This window comes from Neolamprologus multifasciatus, chromosome 23 (assembly GCF_963576455.1).
Source record: "Neolamprologus multifasciatus chromosome 23, fNeoMul1.2, whole genome shotgun sequence".
NCBI classification, from domain to species: Eukaryota; Metazoa; Chordata; class Actinopteri; order Cichliformes; family Cichlidae; genus Neolamprologus; species Neolamprologus multifasciatus.
The window spans coordinates 17639174-17660116 of record NC_140460.1 but is presented as its reverse complement, the minus strand read 5'-3'; the positions used below and the strand labels follow the sequence as shown (position 1 = coordinate 17660116).

Here is a 20943-nt window from a genome sequence, read left to right as displayed (position 1 = left end):
CGGTTGCAGCAGATGATCGCCCCTCCCTGAGCCTGGTTCTGCCGGAGGTTTCTTCATTTATTTTAAGCATCAGTTAGCTAGGACTACACAAAGATTAATGAGTCCAACGGTTAGGGGTATACGACTGTGGAACTCACTTCATTATAATTTAAAGAATTGTATAAATTAACATTGTTTTAAAAAGTGTTACATGCTTAAAACAATAACTCAATATGAAGAATGTGAATGAAATTGGAGTTCATTGAAAAAGGATCCATTATAATTTTTGTTTTATTTATTTTTATTTTTCTCCTTGTTACTATGTGGAGTGGTATATTCTGATTGTAAATTTGTTGTTTGGTTTGGGTTAGGATCGGAGATAACTGTTAATGTTGCTTTGTTCCCTGATTTTTGGTGCCCACTTGTAATATAAATTGGATTGTAGATAGGGGGCAGGGTTTAATAAGAATATTTTCTTCTTCCTGCTCCTTTTCACACATGGTTGTAGTGTTTTTGATAGAAAGTGTGGTTGGTTTGTTTGATTTTTTTTGTACCAAGTGTGAAATAAATAAATAAATGAAATGAAATGAAATGAAATGTTAAATCTCAGTTTTTCCTTCACCAAAGTGCTTGCTCATAGGGGGTCATATGATTGTCGGGTTTTTCTCTGCATGTATTATTGTAGGTGCGACTGCTGTTTTGATTTGTCGCTATATAAATAAAATTGAATTTAAGTGAATAAATATTTGCGAACAATTAGAAAAGGTAGATTTAAAAACACTTTGTGTTGTGTGTTAATTAAATTGAAACCATGCAATTCATCTTCTTGGCAGGAGAGGGCGAAAAATCACCACTGATGAAGTGTTCAAGGAGATGTTAGTGACAGTCCATGTTTCTTTGATTGGATTAGTTTTTAAAAGCAGTTGATTTTATAAAATGACAGAAACAGGAGAGACGCTGAATGTCTTGAATATTTTATACACTGAGTACTATTGGATGTCCTCTTATTTAAGAATTATGGAAAAATCACATTAAGAAAGAGAAATCAAACATTGTATTCATTTTAATGAGCTCAGACCTATTGAAAATGCAGAGGAGCTGGTTGTGAACTGAGATTCAGAGAAACACAACATACTGGTATTGACTGTGAAACTTTGAGTGGAAAAAAAAAACGTGGATCCTGGAATAATCATAGTTCCATCTTTAAAGCACTGAAATCATTTAGAAATGTCATCAACTCATTGAATCCATGAATCATGGCTCAAGAGTTAGGAGTTTGCCTTGTAATCGGAAGGTTGCCGGTTCGAGCCCCGGCTTGGACAGTCTCGGTCGTTGTGTCCTTGGGCAAGACACTTCACCCGGTGGTCGGAGGGCCCGGTGGTGCCAGTGTCCGGCAGCCTCGCCTCTGTCAGTGCGCCCCAGGGTGGCTGTGGCTACAATGTAGCTTGCTATCACCAGTGTGTGAATGGGTGGATGACTGGATGTGTAAAGCGCTTTGGGGTCCTTAGGGATTAGTAAAGCCCTATACAAATACAGGCCATTTACCATTTTTTCTGGGTGAAAGAAACAGACATGTACAGACTGAATAATCAGTTAAACAGTCAGAGTGTTTCTCTAACAGGAGGACACTCTTTACTCTCAACTCAGCACAGACACACTGAGGCACAAGGAAAGAAATAAAATGCAGGATAAAGAGATTCAGTTAATGTGTTGTTGAAGGTGTGGAGGTGGATCAGAGTGTCAGAGGAGACTCTGTAGAAGGACAGAGTGCCAGCAGGACAGTCCACATACACTGCTACTCTGTTAGAGACAGAGGAGGAGGAGATGGATGTTCGACTGTTAGCGTGACAGACAGAATCAGGACCATTATCAGTGCAGTTCAGACTCCAGGACTGATCATTGTATCCAAACACACAGTCATAACTGTCTCCTTTCCTTCTGATTCTTCTGTAACTCACTGACATGTCAACTCTTCCACTCCACTCGACCTCCCACACTGTAAAATATAACTTGTTGTTTCAACTTAAAAATATCAGGTAAAGGGCTGCCTTAAAATTTTAAGTTAAGTCAAGAAATAGAGTTTGTTCTTGTAACACAACCAAATGTTATGTTGTTGAAAAATCACATGTTGTCTAAACTTTCGTCTTAGTTTAGTTGACTGAGATTTGTTAGTCAGTTCAACTCCTTTAATTGTCATTTTCACTTGAAAACCCTTTCAGCTAAAGTAAAATAATCTATTGTTTAAACTCTTGTCCTAGTTCAGTTGACTTGGGTTTTTTAGTTAATTCAAATACTTTAGTAGCTCTTTTAACTTGGGAATCTATTTTAGCTTAACTAACATAATCTGTTAGCTAAGTTGATTTAAGTTTATTAATTAACTGAGCTCCTTAAGGTAGCTGAGTGAACTTGTAAATCAGTTTCATTTTAATTATCAGAATTGATTGACTGGATGTAAAGAAAAATGTGTATTGGACATCTTAATTTTTTATTTTTTTTTAGCTTTCTAACATCCATTTCAGCAAAATTACCTGTTAGGTTTATCTTAGATCTCAGGTTTAAATATCTACATTCCCTTAAATTAATTTTCTGTTGTTTACAGAAAAAAATAAAAACCCACAGATTCCATTAAAGTGTATCTGATCATTTCAGGCAGAAAGTTTGTTTTAAGAACATGACAAGACAATTACTCATGAGCACCCAACATTCACCATTTATTGTGCTATCTTAGTCATCTGAGAAACAGAAAAATCAGTGACGTAGCTCATCACAATCCATCAAGACTCAAAAGTTGCTCGCTGTGAAACAATAAATTTGAACTTGAGCCCAGTTTGGGTGAAGATTAAATTCTGACCAATACTCTAGGAGCAGTAGTGATTCTTGTGAAGTAACAACATAAAGTCTGCATTAATGTAATGTATCAACGGGACACTTGCTATTTTAGAAAAGTTATTCTTTACATTTGCAAAATTTTTAAACTTCATTGTGCTCAGTCACACCTGTTAGCATAAAACTTGAAATATTAAAATAGTACAAAACCTTTGATAAGTGACAGTAAAGATCAGTTTATAACAACTAAGACATCAAACTCTTGTATTTGTCTTCGTTTACAATTGCAACAAATTCCACAGAACCAATATCTCTGAAAATGAGTGCATGCTTCTGAAACATTTGATAATATGAATATTTCAGAAACATTAGTTTGAGTCTGCTCAATTGCAAAACAAAGGAAAAACTACTGACTTGCATGAGATAAGCATGTGCAGAGTCTACCATTATATTGTTGTTCACATAAGTTTCTTAAACCATCAACAAATGACTAATTGTCTAATCTCGAATCTAAAGTCTAGTCATTTAGTGACATACAAAACTGAGAATGAGAACTTGCAAGAATAAAAAAACAAACAGTAAAATAAAAACTGTCCTTAACGCTAAGGGAATTGTACGCTGTGAGCATACAATTACAGTTCTGCATGGCGTTCTGCAAGAGTCTGTTTCTTAGACCAGGCACTAGTGAGACGCACTGCCTTCCACCAATGTTCATTAGGATGTTCTGAATGACTTCAAAGATGCCCTTAAGTTCCTTTGGATAGTCTATGTTGAGGGCAAAAAGAAGGCCCATCAGCATGGAAATGGCACTTGAGACATCCCTCAGATTAGACAGGATTACTGCTGCCTCAAGGACAACCAACACATTGATGATGTCTTCTTCTTTCACCATCACAATGGCAACTTTCATCCTCTTAGAAAACGTGTCTTCAATACCTGTCGGCTATAAAAGGGTTCAAAGACAAAAATAAAATAAAATTACACAATTACAATTACACAATAACCCTCGTGCTTAAGAATTCATGTCTTTCCAAAGAAGAGCCATACTGATGCCTTGGATTATGGTGATTGGCTTTGGGTAACACTTATTAGTTGTTAAAGTTTTTTCAGAATGAGATATGCACCCCCATGTTACAAATCCATTTCTTGCTTTAAACAAAGACCATGTTCATAAATAACAGAGCATGTCTTCAATTGCAGAATTCAAACAAAACTTTCAATTTAAATGGTAAATGGCCTGTATTTGTATAGCACTTTATCAGTACCTTAAGGACTCCAAAGCGCTCTACACATTCAGTCATTCACACACATGGGTGGATGACTGAATCGTGGCTCAAGAGTTGACAGTTCGTCTTATAATCGGAAGGTTGCCGGTTCGAGCCCCGGCTCCGACAGTTTCAGTCGTTGTGTCCTTGGGAAAGACACTTCACTTGTTGCCTACTGGTGGTGGTTAGAGGGCCCGGTGGCGCCAGTGTCCGACAGCCTCGCCGCAGTCAGTGCGCCCCAGGGTGGCTGTGGCTACAATGTAGCTGCCATCGCCAGTGTGTGTGAATTTAAATCTACTTATGCTAAATATTGGCTGTGCTCTAAACCAAATCTGGCTGAGAATACATGAAATGTGCAAACTGCAGCTACACTACACGATCAGATTGTGGCTCCATAGACAATGCTTCTTTAATCAGTTTATTGATTAAAGTTTATTTTTTTTCCCTATATTAAAAGCATGAAAAAAGAGCATATAGACATGGCTGAACAGGTTGCATAATTGGCACTGAATATCAACATCCACCTTTACTCAGCTGTCCAATGACTCTGGGCCAGTAACCTTTAATTGCTTACCCAGTCTACAGTCTCTTTTCCAGGGTCCAGGACATTGGTCCAGCCACTGCAGTCCCTTGAATATCCTAATATCTCTGCCATTACAATATACAATGTGAGAAATCAAACGTAAAGCTGAAGTGAACAGTACAGCAGCGAAATGTCAAAGACCCTGGTGAAGACATGAATAAACACAAGACACTAATAATATCAATGCTAGCTTGCCAGTTAGTTTCTTTGAAACCTAGACCAAATCCAGTGTCAAAGATCTTGTAATAATATATTTGGTGAGGAAAAAGTACACATGTTATCATGTGGCATCTATTGTTTCATAGATGCCACGTGTTTAATTTAAAATCCACTGTGGTGCTGTCATTACTAAATTTACTGAAAGAAACAATGCTAACCTTCCCAGTCTTGAAAGTGTGTGAGGGATCTTCCTTTAGAAAATGAGGTCCTCTGTCCTCTTCCTTTGTGTAGGGCTCTGGTCAAAGAAGTCAAAAAGAAAACAAAAACACTTTTTAAACAGTGTTTATGAAGCAAGTAGACAGCTCCAAATACACAGCTTTTTGATACATAATTCCATCAATATATGATTATCATTGGAGATTTGGAATCAGGCTTATCAGGACATTCAAGTAGAATATGATATCCAACCTACCACCAATATACACAGTAAAAGTTACCATGCTAAATGTCCAGTTGTGAAATATGATGACAGACTTTACTTATCAGCTTTCTTTCAATGAGTTCATCAGTTGAACTGGATAACCTAAAACTTAAACAAAGGATTAGATTTCGCAGTTGAACACTTACATCATCACCGAAACATTTTATGAGCCTAGTTAGCCCTCCTATGCCGCTCTTGATTTTGTTCAGCTCCACGAACCTCTCCATAATGGTCAAGCATAGCAAAAAGGAACCCTTTCAGGTCAACAGATGTAAGACGAGCAAATTCTGCTTCAACCTGAGCAACAGAAGAAGAGGGGTGGGGAGTACAGGCAGAATAAAAAAAAAGATTCTTTGACACCCAAATTTAAGCAAACCGTCATCTGAGGACCATTAGAGAAAACAAAAACACACAAAAGCAAACAAACAAAAAGATGCACTTTACCTGCCGTTCAGCAAACAAGAAAGTTCAGAGAACAATATGCTCTGTCTTGAAATCTTTTAAAGTAGAATGATTGTGAAAATGACTTATGTGATGTAAAACTTTAGTAAATGTGCGATTAAAAGAACACTGAGTAAAAGGACAAGTAGCAGTTTCCTTATTCCTCAGATGTTTACCTTGATGAGCAATATACTGTTTTAGTCCAACTGCCTCATTAAAGCTGCACAGCAGGCTTTTTACATTAAAGCCAGCAAGTCCATTACATTATCCCTTTTTATATCTGAAATACTGTGCACATTCTGTGTATATGTAGTAGACAGCAATTTACCCAAAAGAGTGCAAAGTTTGCAAGTCCACCTCATTTAAATTACAAAGTCAGATGTGATCATCTAGACCTGTGAAAATAAATTAATGACAAACCTTCAGTTATGGATGTTATTACAACCACAAGAACCTAAACAGTCTGCTCCATTGCTTTTGTTAATGAATCATTTGTTGGTAGCACGTCTGAATATTTAGTTTATGCCACCTGCATGCGATCATCAATAGTGCAATATTACTTCTTAAGAAGTACCCTGACACTACAATCTTTATATCATTTGTTCTACAGAGCTATTAAGTTACAATATAATCTGTGGTGTTTCCAGTATGACAAAATGCACAAATTGTAACTTATCATTTGACTCCACTGACAAAAATAAATCCCCAGCATCAAGTTTGGCTTCACAGACCTAAAATAAGTAAAATAAAAATATATGTTATAATTATATTGTTTTCGCCATTTATTCATGTTTGCTAATTTTCTGACATATAAACAATGTTAGTTTTGTTACAATACAGGGAATGCAGTTTAATTAAAAGGTAAATTATGCAAAAAAAAAAACTTCTGCAGTATATCATGCCAAAAATCTGTGTCTCTTATGCCAATTATTTTATCACTACAGCTCTTTTAGTATGGAAACTCACACAATCTAGTCATGCTGATCACAAGAGTTCAAAAATAAGTTAAAATAGTGAGCTGTTGTTAAGCATAAAGCATTTCAGGGTAACAAATAGCTGCACAATATAATTAAAGGAAAAAATAAACACACTGGAGGACTATCTGATAAAAACTAATATAATGCTGGTTTGTAGACCATATTTTCTCTCAATCCTCAGTGCAGCTTAGCATGCAGCAGTTAATAACAACTTAAGTGATTACATAGGGGTAAACAGATGACAACAAGCATCGGGGTCCTGCAAAAAGTTCTTTTTGAACCCAGTCAGTTATTGGAAATATTGCCAAAATGAACTTCCACCAAAATATAACAGCCTGTGAACTTGAAAGAAATTTTCAAGTACAGAGACAATATGAAATAAGCTTTATTAATTAGCTCAGTTAGCTTGCTAATATCACAACAGTGGTTGAGTGCACAACCTTAAAGCTAGCGGCACAATACTTGTGATTTGGTCAGTGCCACATTAAACCCATAAAAAAGGCCATATGTCAGTTTATTAGGTCAAATTTGGTCATGACACACAAGCCGGACCTTGTCGGCTAAAGTTACATTAGCTAAAGCAAACATTTCGGTAAAAGAGAAAACCCACGTCATGCCATAAATTCAAAACATGTTCCAACTTTTGTAGCTCTCTTTCCTTATAGTTAAAACCAATGTTACTCACCTTGAAAGCATATTCCAAAGAAGACGATTAGAAAACGTCCAAGTAAAGTGAGCATGTCGTTAACCGCCAATTCCCCATGATGCACCTCGATAGCAGTCACGTGGGACAGTTTTGAATCCTGCTGTGCTCAACTTACCCACATTGTCAAATTCACATAAGTTGCTGATTTAGCTGGACATGAGTTTTCAAGTTAGCTTTTTTTTGGTGTAATTGGGACGTTTTAAACTTGTAATTCTATGTTATAACAACAACTTCAGTCATCTATCGTCAAACTGATATAGAATAATATGTTGAAATAACAAACATCTAGAATTACATTTTACAGTGCAGTAACAGCGACCAGTCAGTTCATTACTACACAGCAGCTGAGGCCAAACATCAAATCTGTCTGCATGATCAGGATATGACTGAACCTCCTCCACATGTCTCACTGTCCTGTAGTTGTCAGACAGTTGGAGATTTGTGTGTACTCTGTTTGTGTCGATTGTGAGTTGACAGGAATCTGATGGAGAGAACAAACACAATCCAGCTGCAGTTATTGATCCATCATCTGTTCATTGATTGACACTTTGATCATGAGTCTTGACATCATAATTTTGCCGGAAAAAAAAACGGCGGATGAGGGGTGCCCGAAGAGTAAACTTTAAGTAAGTACTGAATATTATGTCACTTATTTATGTGCAAATGTTTAATAACGAAGAACATTAAAACATTACTGTTGGCCACATGTCGGCAAATTTATGTGACATTAGTGACGTTTGTGCTAACTTGGTTTTAAAGCCTTTACTTTAAAATATACGCCGTTCAATAGCTGACCTTAATCTTACAGAGAATGATCAAAGCTCATGTAGAAACAAACAAACAAATGAACAAAAGATTTTCTCCTTCATTTCTGTCAAACAATGCTGTATGAAATGTTTCCAGCTGTTAGTATCATGGTTGCTAGGCAACCTGGGCAGTGCGACGGAGGCTAGACCGTCCCATTTTGCAAGCCTCGCACTTCTGGCCTTAGCGGTCTTTGAGTACGCGGCCCTTGCGGACCGTTAAGGCTGCGTACTTTAAGGCTGCAGACCCTGAATTGGGATACAGCCATGGACATTACATTGCTCCCTGTTAGTAGACCTCTCTGCATTAAATCATCACAATTAATCACTCGCTCTCTTCCACAGCATGGAGTGTTTCCTTCCCTTAATTGCCAAAGTGCCTATCATTGGGGAGGGGGGGGGTTATACTATTTGGGGGGCGGGGGAATTATTGTAGGGTCTACCTTACAATATAAAGCACCTTGAGGCAACTATTGCTGTGATTTGGCACTGTATAAATAAAACTGAATTGAAAATTGAATTGAATACACTTATTGTTAGACACTGATAAAGGAACAGTCCAACATTTTCACACTAAACTTGAATCCATACATTGATCCAGCTGATGATGATTTGGACTGATCCTGGATCTTTCTGTTTTTTTGCAGCTACTCTTTTGTTTTCTTTTTTCCTGGGTCACAGTCTATTCCATCCCTCGCATTCACTTCTACTAATATTTTCCCTTTTCTCTGGGTCTGCATTTCCTTTTGTGTTCTTTGCCCCTGTGCTGATTCTGTCATGCCCTCATCTGGAAATATGTTGTAAAAAAAAAGCTTAAAAATTATTTCAGACATTTTATAGTTAAGTGCAAGACCAACTCAAAAAAGACCATCAAAGATTCAACCATGTTACAGTTATTCAACCTTGTTGCAGTAAAAAAAAAAATGCAACAGAATTGATGATTGATGATGGTTAATAACAGCAGTAACTCTATATTTTGCTAACACAGTAATGCCACATTGCAATTAGGGCATGAAAAGATTGTAATATTTTAAGAATTATTGCTTATTTTTTCCTATACAATTGTACACTTGTGGAGGTATGCAATAACGACCGGAGAGGTTTCAGTGCCTCACTCCAACTTTATTAACTGACTCTGAACAACCTCACATACAGTAAGCACCAAAATCTCCACCCCAGCACTTCCCTTCAACTTGGGTGTGAGTGGAGCCATGGGAGGCGGTCAACCCAATTGCCATCTTTTAAGGAGGCGCGAAAAGCAGCCTTAAGCGACCGGTGGAACCGTTCACACATCCCATTAGCTTGCGGGTTGTATGCGGTTGTGCGGTGGACCTTGGCCCCCAGCCCATCAGCCATGGCCGACCAAAGCTCGGAAATGAACTGGGGGCCTCTGTCTGAGGTAATGTCCGTGGTGGGGCCGAAACGCGAGACCCAGTTTGACAAAAATGCCTTGGCCACCACTGCTGCGGTAGTGGACGCCAGGGGGACCACCACCGGGTGGTGCGGTCAACAATAGTCAAAAGGTGCGTAAAACCTTGTGACTGCGGCAGAGGACCCACCAGATCAACATGGACATGATCAAAACATTTGCCGGGTATGAAGAACTGCTCCAGGGGCACTTTAGTGTGTTTATGAACCTTTGCACACTGGCAAGGAATGCACGCCGCCGCCCATTCCTTAACCGATTTGCGAAGGCCCGGCCAAACAAATTTAGAGCTGACCAGTTTAACAGAGGCCCGGACCCCCGGATGAGAGAGAGCATGTACCGAGTCAAAAACTTGACGATGCCAGGAAACGTGAACCACCGGGCGAGGGCGGCCGGTGGAAACATCACAGACCGGGAGTGGACTGCCGTCCTGCACGGGTCTGTCCTCCAGTATGAGGCCCATCTGCGTGGATTTAAGCTTCAAGGGTTTGTGGTCCACGTATGTGGTAAAGTGACGACCCTCAAGAAAAAAATGGAAATGACGAGTCACCAGGTGGAGAGCCAGTAGCTCCCTGTCAAAAACGCTGTAATTGCGCTCGCTGTGATGTAGCGTATGGCTGAAAAAGGCGAGCGGTTGCCAGGCACCCGAGATTCGCTGTTCCAGCACCGCACCCACCGCTATGTCCGATGCATCGGTGGTCAATGCAATCGGCGCCGACAGGGATGGGTGGGCCAGAAGGGCAGCGGAGTCTAGTTTCTCGAGTCATTAGCCTTCTTACCTCTTAACGCCCCATAAAGGGGCTTCAGCAGATGCGCCGCTCTGGGGAGAAAACGGTTGTAAAAATCAGAGCGCTGGCGTGCCCGTTTGCCTGGGTCTGGAAATTGCAAGGCGGGAGACAGTGCCGTACCTTCGCTCCAAAACGCTGGTGATAAAAACAAAGCCCTTTTCCGCGGTGCCGCGGTGCCGCCGTGCAGCGATTCCAGCCACCGTGGACGAGTCAGAGGGCCCCTGGAGCATCGGTGAGGGGGCGGGGGAAACCGCTGGTGAGTCCGGGACAATCGCCTGAACGCCGAAACTCCTGGTAGCCAGGAAGATGCGATCCGCCTCTTCCGCAAGGGAGCAGTAATCCTTTGTGACCAATAGCGGGGAGTTGGCAAGGCCAGCGCGCACTGGAGCCGGCAGCTGTCGGAGAAAGAGGTGGGTGAAGAGGGATCCTCCGTCATCTGCGCCCAGTAAGGACAGCATGCTCTCCATGAGCTTGAGAGCGGTGCCGTCGCCCAGGCACGCGAGTGAAAGGAGTTTCTCGGCCCGCTCAGCATCAGAGAGAAAGTAACGCCGCAGCAGCAGCGCCTTGAGGGCGGTGTACTTGCTTTGGGCTGGGGGTCCCGGAGGAGAGTCATCACGCGGCGGGTTGACAGCGGGTCAAGTGAGGCCACCACATGGTGGTATTTAGTATTGTCGGCTGAAACTCCACGAAGAGCAAACTGAGCTTCTACGTGCACAAACCATGAAGGAGGGTCGTGAAGCCAAAAATCCGGCAATTTAAGCACCACAGCAAACGCAGCCATCGGCGGAGGTGGAAGTCCGGCGGCAGCCGATGCTTCCAGGCCGGAGCTGGCTTCGTCTTCGAGCCTTAGCATGTTTGCCACAGGGGTCACCAATGTGGAGGTATGCAATAATGACCGGAGAGGTTTCAGTGTCTCACTCCAACTTTATTAACTGACTCTGAACAACCTCACATACAGTAAGCGTCAAAATCTCCACCCCAGCACTTCCCTTCAACTTGGGTGTGAGTGGTCCGCCACACACTATCCTTTATGCAAATAACAGAGTTCAAGTACTGATCCTGACAAGTTTCATCTGGTTTTAAAAAACTTAAAATAGGACAGTTGACATGTTGTGTGCTGTGTGCGGCAGTCAGGAAAGAGGGACCCTTATGCAGACTTGTGGAGACGAAACGTAAACTCAAAGAACTCAGCTTTATTACTGGCATAAATCAAAACAGAAAACTAAAGTGATAAGGCTAGAAACAGAGCTTGGAACAGAACACACAGGCGAGTATGAGGGTATGACGCAACGATGAGCAGGGGAAGACGCAGACACCAAATACAAGAGGTGAACAGTATCAAGAGGAAGCAGCTGGGAGACATGGCTGACACAAATTACACAGATGAGACGGGGGGAGGGCAAAACAGGAAGCACAAGACAAAAGCAGACTTGACACAGAGACATAGACATAACAGGTTTGACACCAAGCACACAACATACGGAGATAAAACTGAACAGATTTAATCTTCTCTAGGGTTAAGACACCAGGCATACAGGAAGGCACAGAAACAGAAGAGAGAGACCACAGAGACAAGAGTGACAAAGAAGACACAGAACAGGAATGAGCATGGAATCAAAACCTAAGAGTTAAACTCTGAACAAGAATAAAACCCAAAATAACACCAGATAGTAATAACCAAAACAGCAGTACTAGACAATCAGAACAAAAACCATAATACAGACTAACACCAGAACTCAAAACGCTGGTTTACCGACTGAGGACCAATAGCTTAAATAGAATTGCATTGGAGATCGTGTGGAAATATTGGAATTTCAGAGATGACGGAGGAAGCATCCCGAGCTCTTGGAGGTAATTTACCGGGATGAACCGACGGTCGTCTGACTCCTTCTTGATGTGCGTAAAACAAGGCCATTTTCTTTTAGGGTTTCTGTTTTTCTGTCTATTGAGAAAAACCTGCTGTAAAAGTAGCTCAAAAAATGAAGAAAAGCTCTTTACTTTGGTCTGAGAAGGAGTGGCTGCACAAAACCAAAATACCTCATCGAGGTTTGGGATAGAGTTCTGAATATGTGCGTGGTGCTTTTTTTTTTTAAATTTTTTTTTTTTTACTCTGGGTTATTTTACACGTACAAGGACTTGAGGCCTGTATGAAATTCTTTTCTAGGTTAAAAGCATTAAGAAATACTAATATTGATTAGAGGGGTTGTTGACTCCTCCTTGGTATGTGTAAAATAAGGCCGTTTTCTTTAAGGGTTTCTGTCTATCCAGAGTTTTCTGCTAATGAGAAATCCTGTTGTAAAATTAACTCAAAAAAATAAAGAAAAACTCTTTACTTTGGTCTGAGAAGGAGTGGCTGCACAAAACCAAAATACCTCATCGGGGTGTTTTAATAAAATTAATTAGGGCCGATTTCCAAATACAGGCGCAACGCTTTTTTTCCACTAAGGCTTACTTTACACATACGAGGTGGGCGCACTGTAGGTTATAAGCATTAAGAAATACTAATATTGATTAGAGGGGTTGTTGACTCCTCCTTGGTGTGTGTAAAACAAGGCCGTTTTCTTAGAGGGTTTCTGGCTATTTTCTGCTAATGAGAGAACCCGTTGTAAAAGTGACTCAGAAAATAAAGAAAAACTCTTTACCTCACAAAACCAAAATACCTCATCCGAGGATGAAATTGTTTTAATGTGTATGAAATTCTTTGCACGAGTGTCGGTACTTTGCTAGGTTACAAGCATTAAGAAATACTAATATTGATTAGAGGGGTTGTTTTTATGGGTGACATTTTGTTGACTCCTCCTTGGTGTGTGTAAAACAAGGCCGTTTTCTTTGAGGGTTTCTGTCTATTTTCTGCTAATGAGAAAACCTGATGTAAAAGGAGCTCAAACATGAAGAAAAACTCTTTACTTTGGTCTGAGAAGGAGTGGCTGCACAAAACCAAAATACCTCATCCGAGGGTGTTTTAATTGTTTAAGTAAGGCCGATTTCTGAATATGTGCAAGGTGCTTTTTTTTCACTAAGGGATTTTTTTTAAACACATACAATGATGTAGCTGGATGCACCAAGCACTATATAAATGCAATCCGTTACTAGTCGGATAATCTTAAAGGTTTTTATTTTCACTTTCCACACCCCTCAAAAGGTAGAGGCCATTCTCCCTGCAAGCTCCTCGGAGCCGGTATCTGGCTGCGGAACATGAAGACGCTCTTATTTTCCTCTTCTCTCCGCGTCGCGTCTGTTACTGTAAATGGTAAATGGCCTGCATTTGTATAGCGCTTTACTCAGTCCCTAAGGACCCCAAAGCGCTTTACACTACATTCAGTCATTCACCCATTCACACACTGGCAATGGCAAGCTACATTGTAGCCACAGCTGTCCTGGGGCGCACTGACAGAGGCGAGGCTGCCAGACACTGGCGCCACCGGGCATCTGACCACCACCAGTAGGCCACCTACCCACAGCCACCCCAGTGACTGTAGACAGTGGGGGGGGTGTTGCTGATCACCGATCAGGACTAGTCGCTGCTGCCTCCCATGCTTAGGGCGTCGGGAGAGCAGATCTCTTCCCCGTCCAAGTACAGAGGAACACAGGGCTGCAGAGTGAAAGGCTCCATCTTGTCTGCGCATAGAAAACTGTGCACCGGCCTCTCTGTTTTTATTCTCCTCCCTCCACAGACCCTCTCCTTTTTTCCCCCCGGATGTGATTAGTCACACATATGGAATCCATTATACACTTCCGGAGTACCCCCCTCCCCTCACCGGATGCAATTTGTCGCGCTAATGGATCATATTACACACATCTGGAATCGATTAGACACTTCCGGAGTACTTCCAGTAGGGTCAAAAGGTCAAGGCTGGGGTCTATCAATCAAATTGATGACACAAGGTGGGGTGGAATACTCTCTCCCCTCACTACATGCTTTATACACTTTTCTCAGAAAGGCATGACCATTTTCACACTTTTCGCTTTTGTTTAAACACTCTTAAAGTTCAAACCTTTGTAGAAACATAAGTCCAGTATTATAGAATGAAACCGTGCAAAACGTTTTGTCGGAATTGTTGTATTTGTCAGGGAGAAAACTCACAAACATACAGTGCAGCACTTCAGGGTTACACTGCTAACGATCGAAGATTTATATGAATTCGACAAGCTAAACGCATTCTGTACTGTACAGCAGCGGTCCCCAACCTTTTTTGCACCACGGACCAGTTTAATGTCAGAAAATATTTCCACGGACCGGCCTTTAAGGAGTCGCGGATAAATACAACAAAATAAAATGATACAGACAAAGAAAAAACTGTGGTATTTTGTAAATATAATAATAAACGCAAATTCACTGTGTAATTGTGTAACTTTATTAGCAGCGTCCTCCTGAAACCAACAACACTGAGAGTAACATCCTCCTCTCTGCTTCTTAATGCTCTCTGGTTGCTATGGTAATGTATAAATAGTTCTTTCAAAATAAGACACACGACTACAGCACAAGAAAAGACCCAGGGAACCCGACTTAACGATTAAAAACCCTGAAAACCATACACATCACACCCGAGCCTAAACTCTCGCGGCCCGGTACCAAACGATCCCAGGTGTTGGGACCGCTGCTGTGCAGGAGACATGGCACTGTACAATGTGCTGTAAAAAAAATTAAATAAAAAAATAAAAAATCAGCGAAACAGCAAGGGACCACTGTACAATAATTTCCAGTAGCATTGCTGATATATGAAATGGTGAGTTTTGAGGCTGTCTTCAAACAAGTGCATTGTACTATAACAGGGTGTTTGAAGGATAAAAAATGTAAAAAGTAATGACTATTTTATATTTATGAAAAAACCTTTACCTTTTATGCAGAAAAAGTAGCAAAAAACGAAAACATAACACATGGACACTTTTGGCCACGAACAAGCTGAAGGGATGGTGGATGGTGATGTTTTTTTTAATAAACCCAGAGTGTTAAAAAACAACTTAAAACTAAATTTATTCATCAGCAGCATCACTAGTAACAAAAACACAATTTAGTTTTCGCTGTCAAAGTTGATTTAACTGAATTTACGTGTTTCCGGTTACTGTGGAGGTCGCAATATGGCGCTCCCCAGTGGCTGCAGCCAGGTTTTTTTGTTTTGTTTTTTCATTCAAACCTTTATTTAAACATCAGTACAATACAAGATAGAATTAAATAGTACCACATTAATGGTATTGTACTTACAAAAGAATTGCAGACCATAGACAAACAAATAAAAGAACAACAATATTCAGAACCTACAATATAAATATGCTAGGGGGAAAGTAACTGATCAAGCCAAAGAATAAAGTGATTGAAAGATCTTGATTTTTTCACAAACACCCATAGTTTTTATAGCTTTTGGGTTAGTGGAGTTCTTAATTGAATTAAGATACTGTACAAGTTCAAATGAGAATACATAAAAAGAGGGATGTCTTCCTAAACATTTGGACTTGTGAATATGAAATTTAGCCATTAAAATTAACAAGTTAATCATATATCTGTTATCAAAGTTGAATTGTCTTTGGTTTTTGTGTAGACCAAATAAAACATATTTCCAAAACAGTACAAATCCTTTAAATACATTTTCTGAGATAAAAACACATAAACTCTGCCAAAAATCTTGCACAAGGTTACAAAACCAAAAAAGATGTATAGTAGATTCCTTGGAAGTTTTACAAAAGCTACAGCTTGTATCAATGTCTAATTTGAATTTGCTTTGAAGATAATCTTTAGAAGGATAAATTCTGTGTATTAATTTATAAGAAATATCTTTAATTTTGTTGGTAATGAAAAACTGATTAGGGAGTCTCCAAACTTCGTTCCACATAATACCATCTGACAACCGGTTCCAGAAAAAAATTACATATGGTACCGTGGTTATAGTACTCTGAAATATAGATCTGATAGATTTATTGTTGTTTTTAGATTGCTTAGAAAAGCAAATCTTGCCAACAAAAGTTTGTATAGGAGATGCCAACGGCCTGTGGAATGAAGTGATATTAAGTTGATTCTTAAACAGCATACAAGCCCCTGATGGTATTGAGCCAAATACTTTTGTATAATCATGACAATTTATAGCTAAATTGAAATGTAAACAACGTTCTTCATAGGAGAAAAGCGTACCATTTGAATCAAATAATTGGTTGACTAAAACAATGTTATTCCTAAACCAATTATCTAAGAAGAGAGATTTTCTTTTAAATAAAATATCCTTGTTATTCCAGATATAATAACTGTGTGGACTAAAGTTATGCTTGTAAATAAGAGTCCATGCTAAAAAAGCTTGACGATGAAAAGCAGAGATTTTTATAGGGATTTTATCAATATCAAAATTACAAGTAAGGAAAAATTCATTGCCACCTAACTTAGAAAACATGAACACAGGTATAGTATTCCAAATGGAAGTAGGATTAGTAATTAGATTCTTTAACCAATTTATTTTGAATGTGTTGTTTAAATTGTTAAAATCTAACACATCAAGTCCTCCATTGACATAGGAGTTCATAAGAACTGTTTTTTTAATGTAGTGTGTCCTATTTTTCCAGATTAAGTTGAAAAGTAACTTATCAACCTCTTTTATGAGTTTATTATGAAGGTGCAATGCCAATGCAGCGTATGTAAGACGAGAGATACCTTCTGCTTTAGTTATTAATACTCTGCCTTTTAACGACAAATCTCACTGATTAAATCTGTGTTTGAGTTTCTCTAGAATAGGATAGAAATTTTCAGTGATTCTTCTTTCCTGATTTTTGGTTCTTCTTCTTCTTGTTTTATTGGAATGTTACACAAAGCTGTTTTTGAACATTCTTTTATCGCCATAAGTTCACATTTAGGAATATTCAAGTACAATCCAGAAGCTTTGAAAATGTGGAGATTGTTTCAATAGCAATAGAGATTATATGTTAAATCTGGGTTAAGTGCCGTTTGTTAATTTAATACTGCTGTTACTGTTACTGTATAATGTTTTAATTGCTGTAGACAAGTAAGTGCCAAAACCATACTTATCTAGAGCTTGAAATATAAATTCACGCTCCACCGTATCGAAGGCCTTGTAGAAGTCTAAAAGTAATATGAAACCATTGCAATTTATGAGGTCAGAATAATCAAGAATATCTAAAACCAATCTGATATTGTTAGTTATATGTCTTTTGGGCATAAAGCCAGATTGTGTTTCATCAATAACAGAGTCAAGAACCATCTTAAGTCTGTTAGCTACAATTAGAGCAAATACTTTATAATCATTATTTAGTAAGCTAATTGGTCTCCAATTATCAATCATTAATAGGTCCTTATTAGGCTTCGGAATCAACGTGGTCTAACCTTGATTCATCGTAGTGGGAAGTTGTTGGTTTCCTATGCTTTCTGCAAATACCTCAAGAAGAAAGGGAGACAACTCTTCAGAAAAAGTTTTATATAATTCTGCAGTAAGACCATCCGTACCTGGAGATTTATTATTTTTTAATAGCCCCATTGCATTTTTGACTTCTTCTAATGAAATGGGTTGATCACATAATATAGAATCTTCTTGGCTGATAGATTTAAAATTCAGCAATTCTAAGAGGTGATCTGCAGCTTTCTGAGAAAATGTAGAGCAATAAAGTTCCTTATAGAAATGACTACAATGTTTAGAGATTAATCTGTAATCCTCTGTTATAACCCCATTTATCATTAATTGTAATATTATTCATGCTTGAGTGTTTCATTTCTGAACTGAAGAAATAATGGGAATTACGCTCACCTTCTTCAAGCCATTTAGATCTTGATCTGATAAAGGCTGCTTTTGCTTTGTCTGAGTATAAACGAGCTAATTTATCTTGTAATTTAGCAAGGTTCAATTTATCCTCTTCAGTTAAAGTGTCAATTTGTTTATTAGATAACTGTGTAATTTCAGAGATTATATTTTCTTCCTCTAACCTTTTGGATTTCGCATTAAGGCTGCCAACCTTCCTTAAATATTTGCCAATTTACTTTAAATTTTCTTGAGCTATAGACCAAAAGTTTGAGATCAGTTCTTTAATATCCTTTTTCACATCGTCTTTCTGTAATAATGAGCTGTTGAGTTTCCAATATGTAAATTTAACAACAGAAGAATTAGAGAGGGAAGTTAAATTTATTTTAATATATATGGCTTCATAATCTGTTGCTGGAGAAGGCCATGCACTTACATCTATGCTATTGCTGTCAAAACTCTCCGAAACTAACCAAAAGTCTATCCTTGAATGTCTCGAGTTAGAATTGTTGCACCAAGCCAGGTGCTCTTGTGCTGCTCCGTCTTTTTCACCAACATGTTATGTGTTTGCGCGTGCGCAGTGTGTGAAGCTGCGATGACATCCTCACGACAGTGTTCTTATATAATATCAGGAAGTCATCTGATAATAAACAATCCTCACGACCAAGCGATTGATGATCGGGAGCTGGCCGTTAGGTGTTAATCGCTTCTCGTTACCCCACGTATACTACACGATGCACGACACGATGAAGGCCAAAATCGGGCCGATTACCAAAACGGTCGCACGACTCAAAAATCGGCTCAAAATGGGCCAAAAATCACACAGTGTCTGCCCAGCATTAGCGATGTCGTGCTGTCTGAATGTGCACTGTTCCGGTAGGACAGAGGGGGTAGTTTCACTCACCGAGATGCGCTCCCCGTGCCTTCACCCCACAGCCTTCCCCTTATACGGTTGTACCTACCAAGACCTTGCCCAACAAACGCAGCTGCCGACGTGACAAGCGTGAATGGATCGAAGCTAAAGGCATCAAAGCCCGAGAAGCAGCCGATCGGAACGATACCCGAACCTTATATCGCATTGTACGAGATCTAACTGGGGTTCGTGGTGGCTGCGGTGTTCCAATCCGAGACAAAAATGGACGTGTCCTCCTTACTTCAGCTGAACAAGACCAACGATGGGTCGAACACTTCCGCGATACTCTGAACCAACCTGAGCCACCCCAACTTTTCGAGGCCGAAGACCTGGCACCTTCCATGGATCTTCTTCCTGTCGATATCGGACAAATCAGCATCACTGAAGTCAAGACAGCGATCCGACTCCTCAAGAGTGGAAAGGCCGCAGGCCTGGACGAAATCCTCGCCGAAATGCTGAAGCATGGCGGACCCCATCTTGAAGCCGCCCTTACAAGACTCCCAAACGCCTGCCGGTCAACATCACATGTACCCGATGATTGGACAAAAGGCACCATCATCAAACTTTCAAAAAAAGGTGATTTGGGTGACTGTAACAACTGGCGGGGCATCACGTTGCTGTCGGTACCTGGGAAAGTGTTTTGCCTCGCTCTTTTGAATCGGCTACGACACGCAGTGAACGAACGATTGCGAGAAGAGCAGGCTGGGTTTCGGAGTGGTCGGTCATGCGTCGAGCAAATCTTCACCCTCCGCATGATCATTGAACAAACATTGGAATACCAAAGGAAGATTTCTATTAATTTCATTGACTTCGAGAAGGCTTTTGACAGCGTCCACCGACCGACTCTATGGGCTATCCTACGCCACTATGGAGTCCCTCAGCAGTTTGTAGATGCCTTTTGTTGTCTCTACTCCAACTCCCGTTGCTGCGTCCGGACGGATGACGGCTGCACAGATTTCTTCAAGATCAATACTGGCGTCCGACAAGGATGCGTGCTATCCCCTTTCCTTTTCCTGTTGGTAATTGACTTCATCATGTGACGATCAGTTGACCAAGCTGGCATCGGTGTGCCCTGGCACGAAGCACGTAATCTCACTGACTTGGACTTCGCAGATGACATCGCCCTGCTGGGCTCGACTCAGGAAGACCTCCAAAAGTTGACCGCGGCCCTGCAGAGGGAGGCGACGAAAGTTGGATTAAGAATCAGCGCCAAAAAAACCAAGGTACTCCGAGTTGGCTATGCACGTGCCCGCATTCCTGTCATGATCAACCAACAACGTGCTGAAGAGGTGGAGAATTTTACATATCTTGGCAGCATCATCTCGAATGACGGGGTCTCTGATCGGGATGTCGACGCCAGAGTAGGGAAGGCAGTTGGTGTCTTGCGACGTCTCCAACCTATTTGGAACTCGACCTCCCTGAATGTTAGGGTCAAGATCAGACTACTGAACTCTATCGTCTTCCCTACTGCACTTTACGCTAGTGAAACCTGGCGCTCAACAAGTGCAATTATTCAACACCTGAACGTGCTTCAACAACGTGGCCTGTGGCGAATCCTAAGAATTTCCTACCAGGACCGAATAACAAATGAGGAGGTCCTACAAAGAGCAGGCACCCGCCCATTAGCCGATGTTGTTGCAGAAAGGCGCTTCCGCTTTGCGGGCCATATTTTACACCTACCCCCTCATCGCCCAGCTAAGATTGCCATGACATGGCGTCCACGCACTGGCAAGCGAAGGCAAGGCCGACCAAAGACCACATGGCGTCGAACATTCATGGACAATCTGAGAACTGTCGACATTGCCTGGGACGAAGCTGAAGCAGTTGCTGCTGACCGACATCAATGGAGATCACTAGCTGCCCGAT

General features: G+C 40.4%; 2 long non-coding RNA genes across 3 annotated transcripts; both read right to left on the bottom strand.

Moving 5' to 3' along the window:
- Positions 1–1818: 1818 nt before the first annotated feature.
- LOC146491311 (uncharacterized) lies at positions 1819–8594 on the bottom strand. The gene is made up of 2 exons (XR_014872571.1): positions 7720–8594; positions 1819–1967 (listed from the first exon to the last, which is right to left on the bottom strand). It is a non-coding gene; the product is annotated as an uncharacterized LOC146491311 (long non-coding RNA).
- Positions 1975–7711, bottom strand: LOC146491312 (uncharacterized). Of its 2 annotated transcripts, XR_014872573.1 has the most exons (4): positions 6317–7711; positions 6063–6154; positions 5031–5590; positions 1975–3748 (listed from the first exon to the last, which is right to left on the bottom strand). It is a non-coding gene; the product is annotated as an uncharacterized LOC146491312 (long non-coding RNA). The 2 variants fall into 2 exon arrangements; XR_014872572.1 differs by having other exon boundaries at positions 1975–5590.
- Positions 8595–20943: the final 12349 nt, after the last annotated feature.